Source organism: Mesocricetus auratus, unplaced genomic scaffold (assembly GCF_017639785.1).
Source record: "Mesocricetus auratus isolate SY011 unplaced genomic scaffold, BCM_Maur_2.0 Super-Scaffold_100010, whole genome shotgun sequence".
Lineage (NCBI taxonomy): Eukaryota > Metazoa > Chordata > Mammalia > Rodentia > Cricetidae > Mesocricetus > Mesocricetus auratus.
Window position 1 is genome coordinate 54026623 of NW_024429194.1, and position 13839 is coordinate 54040461.

A 13839-nucleotide genomic window follows, 5' to 3' on the forward strand; every position below is an offset into this window, starting at 1 on the left:
GCTTCTGGGAAGGTCCCTGGCTGAGTGTGGGTGACTTGCTTTCATGGCAGACATCTTCCTCCCAAACGCACTCATGGAGAAAAGCGCTATGGGGTTTGAACTTGCAGAAGCGTAATTCCATTTTCTAGGGACCTTGTGCACAAGTATTCACAAGTTATTTTTATACTATCTGTTGCCTTGGATTAGCATTATAAATAAAGAAAAAAATGAAGGCGAAATGAGAGTAAATTCAAGAAAGTAATAATATGCCAATTTTTTTTCTTGACTTTTGTTTCTATCCTTCCAAGGTTTTCATAGCTCATGCTTGACAGCAAATATTCTAGAATGACTCATTATTCAAAACAAGTACAGGCGTTTTTTTTTCTTTCACAAGTAGAGTAAATGGAAGTCACTTTTTTCATCTTAGTAGAATGTGACAGTTGAAGGCATGACTGTGTCAGTATACAGAGGCACTAGATAAACAGTTGGTAGTTGTCTTTACCATAAGCTTCCATCATACTCCCAGTAAAGCTTAACGTGATAATACAGCAGAAGGCAAAGTCCCCACGTAAAAGACCTTGAAGCAGTGTAAGCTGTGGCCCCTCATACACCTAGTTCCAATCAAGGACTTTTTCCAAGGAACCTTTTGTGGATTTTCTTTGTGATCCTTTAAATTCAACACATCCTGCTGTTCTAATAATTTCCGCAGCAATATGAGGAAGAAGGTAGGTCTACTCACTGATCTGTGCAGCTTTTGGTAAGAGCAGCCTTAAGGAAAAATGAGCATTTTGCAGAAAGATTGAACCAATTTAATAAAATTTGCTTGAAATTATGATTTCCCCCCCACTTACAGAAACAAACACCCAGTAAGGATTATAGAGTAGCAGAAGGAGAGAGAGTGATGACAGTCTACATTTGAGACTCTGACGTAATCACAAGGTTTCTACTGTAGCTGCCCCTTCTCCCTCCAAGATCATGGTGCACCTGCCCGCTTTCTGTTGGGCGTGGTGGTTGGAAATTTAGTGGGCTTTATTCATGCTTCTAGAATTTTGAAATGAAATATCCAAAGGAAGGAAGCACTCGATGATAGAATCAATGTTATAGTTGAAAAGACTATGGTATTCTTATAGGAAAAATTTGTAAGCTAAAAAAATTCACTTAAAAAGTATTGTACAGTTGACAAATCACTTCTTTCATACAATGTCATTTGAAGACACAAGGATGGAGGTCCAGGACTATAGCCTGAGCTTCTGTCTGAGGTGATGTCCTAAGGCACTCATCTCTCTCCACTTTCTTTACCCTTCCTCTTCTTCCTCCCTGTGGTTCTGAGATACACTCCATGCATGTTGAAAAAAGTAATAGATTAACAGTTCTGAGGGGTGAATTTAGTATGCTATTTGTCTTTGCATTCCTATTCATGAATTCTAAGTAAGTCAGTTAATGCTTGTTGAATAGATGAATGAACATAACAAAAATTAAAAGGAAAATTGAAACAGAAGCATCTTTTCAGATATGACATGAAAATAGAAGATCAATATCGGTGTTTAAAATTTTTCATTTAATTTAATGAAGCACTAATTGTTGAAAACAAGTCTATACAAGTGATAAACAGCCACTCTACTACTGAACTACATGCTCAGACCTAATACTATAGTTTTTAGGTAAGTACTCAGTATGGAGTAGTGTTAGAAGTTACTCACAATTCAGCCATCCATTTGTACTTGTCAGTTGTCTATATACCTGTCATTAATCTTGTTAGTCTCCTTCCAAATAGTACATTTTAATCAGTTATTATCTATTATAAGTTTTAATTATAATTTTAAAATGCTATGCCTTATTGATAATTTAGATGTTAGAACACATTATTCATTATTTTAAAGTCTATTGGAATACAACAGATTAAAATGATCAAAAATTGCTGTCATAAAAGAGGGATGCTCTCAGCCTGGATTCTTGGGGGAGGGCCTAGACCCTGCCCTGACCGAATTGACAGTCTCTGGATATCCCCTATGTGGAAGGGAGTGGGGATAGGGTGGGAGGCTAGAGGGGGTGGTGGTGGGGTGATTGAGGAGGGGAGGGAGAGGGAGCTGGGATTGACATATGAAGCAAGCTTTTTTCTAAAATATAATGAAATAATATAATGAAAAAATTGCTGTCACAGTTGCAAGAAGATAAGACTTTTCACTAATATACATTTACATCAGTTTTATGTATAGTTATTTTCCTTAATAAGTTTGATGATTACGAAAGCATTAGCTGATAATTTTATATTATTACATGCATATTACTTATCCATGTTTAGATACCTTCATATGTATATATGTATATACACCTGATTATCAGATAGACATCCAAGATGTATTGAGCTTTACTTTATTTCTTAGGGCCAGAAACATTGATACAAATGTTTTTATAATTCCCAACACCACCCAATACCCAACTCCATCACACACACACACACACACACACACACACACACACACACACACACAGACACACACACACACACGTCACACCGTCGTGTGAGTGTATGCATGCACACACACAGAATCTGTAAGGTTCCTAAGTAAATTTTTAAATACAGGACTTGGAATATAAAACTTAAAGATATTACATATGGAATATATGGCCTAGGAAAATACATTGAGGAGAAACATTTCAAAGAAGAAACAAATTTCAAAAGAAAAATAAAGATGGCTCAAGCTGTCACTCTATCGAGCTACTGCTGTCAAGGAACACTGCACAATGCCCTCTAGTGATGAGTGACCAACATATGACTATTCTCAGAGAAATGACTGAGTGAGAATGGTAAGCATTCCTCAGAGTCTTATGCATAAGACAGAAAATCTTTCGGAGAGAATTAGGATTGACTGAGATAAGTTGATTGACAGGGAGGGATTATATTTGTAGTGGTCAGCTGTATTAATAGAAAAGAGTCTTATCCATAGGGATGTATTATGTTGATGCAGATGAACAGTATTGATAGAGATAATTAGTATTAACAGACCTGAATTATGTTGATAGGGATGAGTTGCATTGATAGAGATGATCTGTACTAATAATAATGAATCATATTGATAGAGATGAACATATAGATAAAGATTAGTACAATTGAAAGAGATGAGTTGTATTGGTAGGTATGAGATGTACTGATAGAACTAAATCATGCTAAGTTGTCTTGATAAAGATGATCTGTGTACACTCAGCATATGAAATTCCATCCCTGACTTACACCTAGCCATGTTTATGTTGACATAATGTGTTGCACCTACCTCAGATCTCCACTGTGCCGGCTGCAATGTTCTCACATCCAGTCCACAGCTGGGGTCAGACTAGTGGTACTTTCTAGGCTGCATTTCCCAACAGATGATGGTGCAGAGGTGGGGCACATTAGAAATCAGAGTAAACAAAACCTTTTCTCTTTTCAAAGAAAAAGACTTCAAAAAGGGACCAAAGATAATTTTTGAAAGAATCTGTGCCAAATTGAAAATACTAGCAATAACAATAAATAAACTGTTGGGAGTTCAAAGAGTAAACTAGAATAGGGACCAGAGGAAATCATCTTTGTTTTGTTCGGCCAATGACTGTGAAGAGCTGGATCCTTGTACCAAAGCCTCTTCAAAAGTGCTGTAGCTTTGTCTTTAGTTGGCTGCAGGAATATTCCCCAAGGGAAAGATTTTCCCTAGCATTTCTCATCTGTTCTATAAACTGATGGCAAGGTGGTTTGTTTATCTATCTATCTATCTATCTATCTATCTATCTATCTATCTATCTATAGGAAGACCAATAATCTGTCAATTGTAAGATTTATACAGCCCAATAGCATTTTTGTTAAGTGTTCACAGTTACACAGTCTTCTTGCTCTAGATACATTTAAGAAAAGGAGACACTTTCATGTCTTCACATCTCCCTCGTTAAATTCTGTGGGAATGTTTCAGCTCTCTTAGAAAAACACCAAGTTGAAAAACCTCAGTATGAAGTGCATGGAAACTCTTATTGCCCTCTCCAGCTTTGATTGTCACCTGCACAGTGTGACAGGAGGACAACGTGTGGAAATGATACAGCCATCATTTCCACCAATCAAAGCTAAGGAGAAATGGGAATGCCATGCAGGCTGATGCATTAACTGTAGATTTCTCCTTCAATGTGTTCTTTCTTTTAAGTATCAATTGTCTCTTTATTTTTATTATTTCTGTTTTTTTCCAAACAGGGTTTCTCTATGTAGCTTTGGAGCCTGTCCTGGAACTTGCTCTGTAGACCAGGATGGCTTTGAACTCATCCATTGTCTCTTTTAGGCTTTGCTAGGACTTCTTTTGTTTTGTGGCAAGGGCTCTACCACAGAGCTACATTCCCAGACCCGTGTATTTCTTTGTTGTTGTTTTAATGTTATTTTAAAAGTATTTTTATCTCAAAAAATGTTGTAGTCTTAAGTATTTAAGTCAGTATAATTTCTGTGATTTAGGAAAACAATTTGGTAACCTCACTTCTAGGTTTATAGAGACTGATCTGGTGAATCCTGTCCTTATTTACTCTACATTTTAATAGTAATACCCAGTTAGATGGCTACTCATGTCCAAGATCCTGAATGCACTGAAAGAGAGGGAAGGGAAAGATCTGTCTCTCTAGCTTTTGCAGAGGTTTAGTTGGGCTTCTGAAAAAAAAAACTACACACTTCTTTTCCTAGTGGAAAAGCAACTGTCTTCCTCAAAATCTCTCCAGTGAATGCCTCTGATGGGCTGTAGGGCAGAGGGGCTCTCTGCATTCTACTGGGAATCGGAAGAAGAAAATAGGTTATGTGAAGTGAAATACTCTGTGGTATTTTGTTAGTTATCATGGAATGGTGTCTTTGGGGCTGCGATCAGCACTAGCCGAACAACCCTGGGTCTGATCCTGATTGGGGGAGTGTGGATGAGGGAAGCCTAGCTATCCAATGATATTAAAGAAAAGACAGAAACATCTGGTCATAACGGGAAGACAATCGGTTAATACTGAAGGTGCCCAGTGTATTGATTCATCATCTTAAGTAACCATCCAAAGGTGGGAGCAATGGCAGAAGACATCTATTATCATGTGTAAAGGGCTGACAGCAATTATTTCTCTTAATCCTAAAGACACTCCTTTGCAGCATGTACTCAAGCCTTCAAGTACCCCACATCAGGATGTCTCATTCACCTTCAGGGTGGGTGTGGACTCACCCTTGGCCCAAGTATATTGTTATTTAGATAGGAGTCATTCTCCACGAGGCCAGGATATCCAGCAGCTGTTAGCTGACATCTAAAAGACAAGAGAAATTCTGGATTCTGCTGGGCAAGTTGGAATAGATTTCCAAAATATACACCTCCCCCTAGTCTGTTCAGTTTTTGTTTTTTGTTGTTTTAGCTTTTGGATATAAGTGTCTCATGAAATTCAGGGTTGGTATGTGGCTAAGAATGACCTGAAATTCACAATCCTTTTGCCTTAGGCTTCCTTCCAGTCTTTGAAAAGATTTTGAGGAAGTGAAAATCTATGCTTTGAGACTTTACCACCCAGGATATAAGAAGCTTGATTAATATCTTTTTATATATCTAGATTTATGGTAAAAGCTTTAGTTTATTCTATAAATTTCTCTCAAAAGAAGTGTTTTGGTGGTCCATAAAATTAATGTCAGAGAAGTAACCCAGTGATTAAAGCACAAGTCTGAGTAGCCACAGGGCCCAATTTTTTATCACGGTGACTTTTTTTACTCTTTAAATTTGCTGCCATTTTCTTCCTATTAATTTCATCACTAGGACTGTGCCAAAGTTGAACACCTCTGTGTCCACATCTACTAAAAGGAGCTGTTTCTTTCCTGAGAAGATGTATCCAGGTTTGTCTGTGTCCCATGCCTGGGACCTTTAAAGACCAAACTCCAGGAGTCTGTCTGTAGGTCAGACCAAGCCTGTTTCAGAATGGTGTTGGGAATGTTTTCCTAGCCACAGAAACAATTGGTGCTGGAAACTGGAAGAACTGGAGTTTTAAGGTCAAAGGTGTGAGAGTTGTCCATGTCAAGTCTTGAACACATGCGTATCAGATTCCAAGGGAAACTATAATGAAGCCTTGCACAGGGACCCAGCCAAGAGCATGGCGTGGAAAGCCACAGCAGAAAGAAGTAGAAGCAAGGGCTCTACTTGATGTTTGAGAAATCCCTCCTTACCATCAACAGTTTTCCACTCTTCATTAACTCTTCTAACTTCCAGTTAGAAGATCAGGTTGCCTGTCTACTTTCAGTGAATGCTTTTGACTATCTTGATTTAAGGAGCAGCATTGCATTTCCCTGCTAAGGGCACTGACTCAGGGTTAAACATGGGAACCAGTTTTGAACAATGAAGTTAAAGAGACAATAGCTCAGGTTTTTGAGAGAGAAAATTCCTCTCTAATCCACAGGGCCTATTTCAAGGTCTTCACTGCTTTGTACGCTATGACTTAGGAAGCTTGGTGCTGGAGTTGCTAGCTAATTGTTGTTAGCGGAAATGTTCCAAGAGGAAAACAGCATCATGTAGCAGAGGAAAAAAGGAAACAATGATACTCTCGACTCTTAGTTTTCTTAAAATCAGCATTCTCAGACATGTGGGCCTGGGGATTAATAATTTAAACTATTTGGTTAGATTTTTCTTTCACTTGTACTGAAAAACTTTCATTTGAATGAGTTGATTTCCTGGCTTTCTCCAGAGCACCAAAAATATAACTAGGAATTCATCAATCCTAACTCTTAGCATCACCTCCATTGTGTTGCCGACTGCATTCTTACATTAGCAAAGATTCCTCTCGTCTCTTACTTTCTCAACAGTGTGATATTGCTTTTTTATTGCTGTGATGAAATACCACAACCAAGGCAACTTATAGAAGAATGTGTTTATAAGGCAGGGAAACATGGCAGCAAGATGACAGCTCACATCTTGAGCTGCTGTCAGGAAATTGAGAGAGGTGGGGGAGAACTAGAGATGTTGCTAGCCTTTAAACTCCCAAACTCCACCTCAAGGGATGTACTTCCTTTAGCAAGGCCACACCTCCTAAACCTACCCAAACAGTGCCACCAGCTAGGGACCAAGTATTCCAATGCCCAAGACTATAGAGGCACTGATCATTCAAACTACCAGGAATGTTATCTGTATAAAATCTTTGAAAGTAGCATATTTGAGGGAGGCATCTGTCTTTCAGGTTGTGTGTAATAGTCTCTAAGAAGATAAAAGAGAAGTATTAATGATATGTTTTAAAACTGAATAAAACAGAAATCAAGTAACTTAATCAAAGTTTTGAGGGAGTAAATAGACAGCGTAGCAATACTTATTTATGATATAGATTTTTTTCAGACACCTACACTTACATATCATTTACTTTTCTATGCTGTGATAAAAAACCATGACCAAGGAAGAAACAAGTTCATTTGGACTTCTGATTGCCAAGGGTGATCCCATAATGGCTAGGGAGGCATGGCATCAAGTCACTGGCTCAGGAAGCTAATAGATCACATCTTCAACTATAAACATGAAGTGGAGAGAACAGCCTAGAAGTAGGGTAAGGCTATAAACTCTCAAAGCCCACCCCCAGTGACATACTTTCTTCAACGAGGCTCCACCACTTAAGCCTTCCCAAATAGCTCCATCATCTGGGGACCAGATATTCAAATGTATGAGTTAACGGGGACATTTTTCATTCAAGCTACCATAATTCCTACCTTAAAAAGACTTTTGAATTTGAAATGAAAGTCCTTACAAAAGTATTGTACATTATGCAAGGTGGGCCCAGATCTTTGGTATATTACCTCATGAAATCCTGATAATACCACCTGGCAGATTCCATTAGACCCATCAAATAAATGGAGAAATTTAGGACTATATTAATGAAGTTGCCCAAGTAAGTGACACACTGAAGACTGAAGTCACATGATCTACCCACCATAGGGCTAAGGATGTAACTTACTTGGGAGTGTGCTTGCCCAACAAGGAAGAGATCTGAGTCTCACCCCTAGCACTATATAATCAACACTGCTAACAAGTGTTTTCAATCCCAACCCTGGAAAGGTAGAGGCAGGAGGATCTTTAGTTCAAGGGCATTTTCCATTGTATGATGAGCTGGGCAACGTGAGACCCTGTTTTTTTTTTTTTTAAATCTCACTATTACTTTAAATAATTAGAAAATGTGATTAATTTATGACCTCTTGGGCATCACCAGGTTTAAGCTCTGGCTGAAAGGATGTCAAGGTATGCATTGTATATCTCTGGAAAAAATCATAAGAACATGTAGCAGTGATTTCCGCCAGGGATGCCAACTAGATGGCAGGAGGCAAAGATTTATTGCTCACCGTTTGGTGGTATATGCCTTTTCAAGTTCGGACCATATGCTTCCCTTATTTTACCCAAAAGGGATGACATATTTAGGTAACTATCATATTGAAAACTTTCATTTTCATAGCACAAGAGACCCATCATAGATAGTGTGGCCATCTCCTCTGGATCTAAACTGATTTAATTGTATGATTCTGTGACAAGGCTACCATTTTTTAGAGAATTCAAAGTCTCCTGCATTGATAGTCTCCCAAACCGCTGAAAGGAAAAGGATAATTAAAAAGCTCCCCTGTACATTTAGCAGTATCAATGGCTTGTAAAGTGATCAAATGAATTAAATTAAATCTTGGAAGCAAACCTTGAATTTCAGATTGGTACAAATATCTCTGGAGTCCAGTAAAACTCTAAGTGATCTAAAGAGACTCAACAGGATAGGCTTGTTGTGATTAACACCAAGCTACCCCAGGGGTGGAGAGAGCAGCGATTTAGAGTCTGGCAACAAATTACTTAAACTATGCCATGTGTGTGGATAAGTTGGGGTGGGGTGGTGGAGCAGGCTTTGCTCAGGAGTGCAATGGGCGTCTTGTGAAATCACCAGGAGACACCCCATAGCTGGGAAAAAGGAGGGTAAGAAAATTTATGTGTATAAGATCTGGCAATTTGCCCCATCTTCTTATGACAAGCCTATAGGAAACAGAACTCCCCAAGTCTGGCCTTGTCTGAAGGTGTCAGTGTGTGTAAGTGAGCTGGGTCACCTTGACTGTGTCCCTCCAATGTCAGAGATACTGATCGTGTGTCACCATAAAAACTTTTGCGCTAAGCACCGTGCAGTTTTTTTGTTTTTTGTTTTCGGTATACCTACTTGAGTGTTCATAATTTTACACAACTTGAAACAGTAAGAACAATGAGAAATTTCTTGTTACAGTGGAATTAACGTGGACATGAAGTATGCAGCCAAGCTCCACTGTTTTTAGCAAGGAAAATGGGCACATCTAATTTGGATGCCACAAAAAGCAAGTAAGTTCTCCTAACTGAAGCTCACAGCATTTTCCACATTGTTTTTTTTTTTTAATTCCTTCTATTCTAGTATTTGAAATGGAAAAAAAAATGTGCTGTAGCATTCTTTCTGGAAAAGTCTGTGTGTTGCAGTTTAATCTCCGCTACTGGTTCATAAGTCACTCTTGGCTGAAATGACAAAGCAAGATAATGGGTTTTATTTATGGATTTTTTTTCTATTTCCCATACAGCCTGTCCTGTCTGAAGTCATAGCCCTCTGTTTTAAACTACAGCAAGAGGAAGCAATGGTAGCCATTGTTAAGGCCTCAGAACTTCAGGAAGATCCCAGAATGGAATTTCTATGTGAGATACATTCCCATCCTTTATGTGTCCATACTCTTACCTTTAATGAGAGAGGAACAGAAATGAGATGTGGGTGGGACCCACTGTCTGTCTGTAACTGGTCTCACACTAAGCCAGAAGCGCCATTCTTGCGTCTTTCTTTGCCTTCCTGGGCCTTTCTGTAGATAATCTTCTTTATGTTGGGCCAGAGTTCTAGGCACCCAGCACTGGAGTCCACATGCTGATGCCATGTGTGCTGTGCGAAGTGGTGACATCAGGCACTTCTGCCAGTGTTCATCAGACACTACTTGGCAAGGGAAACTGGGCAATCTATCAGATTTGCCTCCATGTTCACACTACTATCTACTGATTCTATTAAAACTAACAGTAAAACTTTTAGTTTACTGCCCTCCATTCCAGTTTGATTAAGCCTTGAGGGTACCTCATAAAGTTGCATAGGTTAGTTGTCTCATTTAAACCACCCCTGTGAAGCCAACCCTCATTTAAACTTCCACGGATCTTAAGATTAATAAACTTTAGTCCACAATGTGGTTTTCTCTCTGTCTGTGGCCTAACTATTCTTTTTGTAATTGTTTAATGGAAGAAGCTAAATCCTTTGGGACTAAGAGTTTGCAACCTCCCTTGGCTCATCTGGAGACCTCTGCCCTGTTTTGCTTGTTAGAGTTTTGTAAAAGTATCAAGACTTCTCTTAATGAAGAAAACCTAGAGAACCTCTGCCATGAATTTCTCTGAACTCAAATAAGAAAGCCAGCAAACAAAAAAACAGTTAATTCATGTAAACCCTTAAGGAGGATCCTTAGCACTCTGGCCCACACTCTGTATTCCTTTGAAATACAGTTGAAAATGTCTTCCTTAAAGGGATGTTTCATGATTAATGAGATAATGTTCATAATGTGTTTTGATTTCTTGGAGCAAAAGTTCTACATAAGGAAAACAAGTATTAATTAATGTAAGTAGCCAGATGCAGGGACTATAGATGTCCCAAGGACAAAATAAAAAACAGGAAAGATGTAATATTTTCCTTTTATCAGGAAATTTGGTATTGTGGATATCCTTTGACTAATATGGCAAATATATAAGTATATAATAAACTAACTCTTGAAATAAGACAAGTGACTCCAAGAGCTGTCATCAGGACCCAGTGAATGTCCTGGTACACTGCTAAGTGGAGGAGAATTCTACAGAAGGTTGATGAGTGTTGCAGAGCATGGTGCTCTGAGTAAGTAACTGCTGTCTTCATTAGGTCTGCAGAGTCTGGTTGTATACAGCTATCAAGAACAGGCTTGATTACTGAGGAAACACACCATGCAAGTCAAACATGGGACTGTGCAGTCTGAGCTGGTCTCTTCCCAGAAGACTACCTTTCATAGTAACAGAGGGTTCTGTGCAATCTGCCCAGAGAGAGAAGCTACAAATAGTCCTACCCAAATGTGATACCTATCATCCACAGCAATGGCCAGCATGGCAAGATGTCCTTCAGGCTGCAATAGTGGCACTCATGTTTTGGTGGTAACCAACAATTGTCCAAGTGGCTTTCCCCCTTTCAATGGGGGAGAAGGGTTATGCCTTGAGGACAACTTCTTACCACCATCTCACTAAGCCAGCATTATTTATTTATTTATTTATTTATTTATTTATTTATTTATTTATTGGTCCATCCATCCATTTATTCACTTGTTTACAGTGAAAGAGGGCTCTCTAAACAAAATGATTCTTTATGGGAAAAATAAAATCCCTGACACCAGGGGAACAGGAATTCCACTGTGCCCTCCTAACGAACACCAAGAACAGGAACTAGTAGGGGAGCTAGTAGGGGAGAGATGGCAGTGTCATTAAGCACCTGCTCCCCCCAGACAGATCAGGCATTTTGTGTAAGGGCCTCCTCCATTCATTCCCCTGGAAGGAACTCAATGGCCTTCCCATTAACATATGACTGGTGTTGCCTGGAAGTGTTGGTGCATGCCTTTAATCCCAGTGCTCAGCTCACTATCTCAGTGAGGCCATCTTGGTCAAAATCGAGTCTCCAAAAAAAAATTCCAAAAATCAAAACAAACAACAAAGAGAAATGCCTAATAATGACTGGTGCCTGTCGTAAGACCCACCCAGAGTTCATATTCCCCTCGTCTCCCGTTTAATCCTAGGTGCAACTATATTTTCTCAATGAAATGCTACTGGCAGAATCCTCAGATCGTGGCAGTCTCCTCCTTCTCTCCTCTGACTACACACAGCCACTTAGGACCTGTATCTCCTGAATGAAGCAGGAGTCTTCCTTCTTATGTTGGGGTGATGAAGTTTCTTCTTTTGTATGTCACAGACAGGCAGATGGATCTCTTGTAGCCCCAGCAGGAGTGAGTTGGAGGCCAGCATGTTCTTCTCAGAAAGATGTTTCCAGGCCTGTCTCACGACGGTTTAAACCCAGCTCACATTCCCTATTAGTGGGTGAACAATCCAACGCTTGGTGAATTCTGCTTCACAATGATAGGAAGAGCCGACATCGAAGGATCAAAAAGCGATGTCGCTATGAATGCTTGACTGCCACAAGCCAGTTATCCCTGTGGTAATCTTTCTGACACCTCCGGGTCAGTGAAAAAATGATGAGAGTATTGGTATTTCACCAGCGGCCCATGAGGCCGGCAGACCCCAGCCCGACCCCTCACGGGGGGGGGGGGGGGAGGAGGAAGGGCCTGCCGGGGGGCCTCCCACTTATTCTACACCTCTCATGTCTCTTCACCGTGCCAGACTAGAGTCAAGCTCAACAGGGTCTTCTTTCCCTGCTGATTCTGCCAAGCCCAGCCAGCATAATTTCTAAGTATTCCAAGTACTAATCCTTATACCACAGATAAGTTCAGCTTCCATTTCTCATCAAAGAAGCTTCCAACAGTCAGATACCATTTACTGAAAACCACAACTGGCCAAAATGCAGAGAACAACTGATCCTTGGGTGCTCAGCCTAGTGAATAAATTTACAATAAAGTCCCTGCAACTAGGTCTCAGGAAACACTGAGGAAGAGAGGCAGAAAGATTTTAAAGACAGAGGAGCAGAAATGTCAGGGGAACTTCCCACATAATACTGTAACAGTATGGCTGCTGCAGAGCACAATAGCATATGCATTAACCCCAGCACTCAGGAGGCAGATGCAGGTGGATCTTTGTGAGTTCAAGACCAACCAGGGCTTCATAGTGAGACCCTGTCTCAAAATAAAACAAAACAACAAAAACAAAGCAGTACCTAAACAAGACCTGAACAAAGACAACGTCAGAAATCCTACTAACATGGGAGGGGGAAATCTCACTGGGCCACCGGCCACACTCCCAGCTAAAGAACTACAGGGTACTAAGAACTACAGACTACTGAGTGGGAGAAAGAGTGTTCCCTAGGAAGGAGTTTCCTATTTGGCTATCCAACACCAATTGGTCAGCCCTGAAATCATATATATATATGCATATATATGCAACATTAAATGAATTGAGAAAGTTGTGCTTGTATATTTTTGCATGTATGTGTGTGTGTGTGTATAAAAATAGCAATTAAAGAAAAAGAGGCAATGATTTGTGAGGGAGCAATGAAGGAGATATGGGAAAAGCTGGAAGGAAAGGAAAGGGGAAGGGGAAATTATATAATTACATCTTAATTTAAAAAAACATTGAAAAAAAATAAACAAAGAGCAGTGTCGTCAGAGTTTTCTGTACTGCCAGGTTCTGATGCCACTTCCAGCCCCAAATGCTATATTAATAATAAAACTGTTGGTAGAAGGCTAGGGCTTCTTATTGACTAGCTCTGTGTTAATTATTAACCCATTTCTATTAATCTTAGTATTTTCATGTGGTCTTATCTTACTGGAGAAGGGTCTGGACCTGTTACTCTTTCCTTGGCTACATGGCGTCTCTTCGAGATCCCTCTCTGCCTACCTATCCCAGAATTCTCCTCATCTCCTAGTTCCACTATCTTCCTGCCTCTATTGGCCAAACACTGTTTTACTCATCAACTAATAAGAGAAACATATATAAAGAAGAACATCCCCCATCAGAGCAGGCTTGTTGACTTTTGACATTACTGAATCTCATCTCAGATTTAAGTCACTATTTCAGGCTTTGCAATTTTGTCCTAATTGCATGTGGGCAGGGGTTAAGGGGTGCTACTTCCGGAGGTGCTATAGTGCTGGGGAAAGTTAACTGATAGGGGTCCCATGTATGCACC

At 39.8% G+C, this 13839-nt stretch overlaps 1 protein-coding gene and 1 long non-coding RNA gene across 2 annotated transcripts in view; one reads left to right on the forward strand and one right to left on the reverse strand.

Annotated features, from left to right (window-relative positions):
- Positions 1-3306, reverse strand: part of Slc39a10 (solute carrier family 39 member 10) — a 126349-nt gene extending 123043 nt beyond the window's left edge. The window contains exon 1 of the mRNA XM_040753637.1: positions 3252-3306. The gene's annotated coding sequence lies outside the window, so the exon portion shown is untranslated. The remainder of the gene's footprint in view (positions 1-3251) is intronic.
- Positions 1-10167, forward strand: part of LOC121142827 — a 45005-nt gene extending 34838 nt beyond the window's left edge. Inside the window, exons 3-4 of the long non-coding RNA XR_005879940.1 lie at positions 9208-9299; positions 9530-10167. This is a non-coding gene — a long non-coding RNA (uncharacterized LOC121142827). The remainder of the gene's footprint in view (positions 1-9207; positions 9300-9529) is intronic.
- Positions 10168-13839: the final 3672 nt, after the last annotated feature.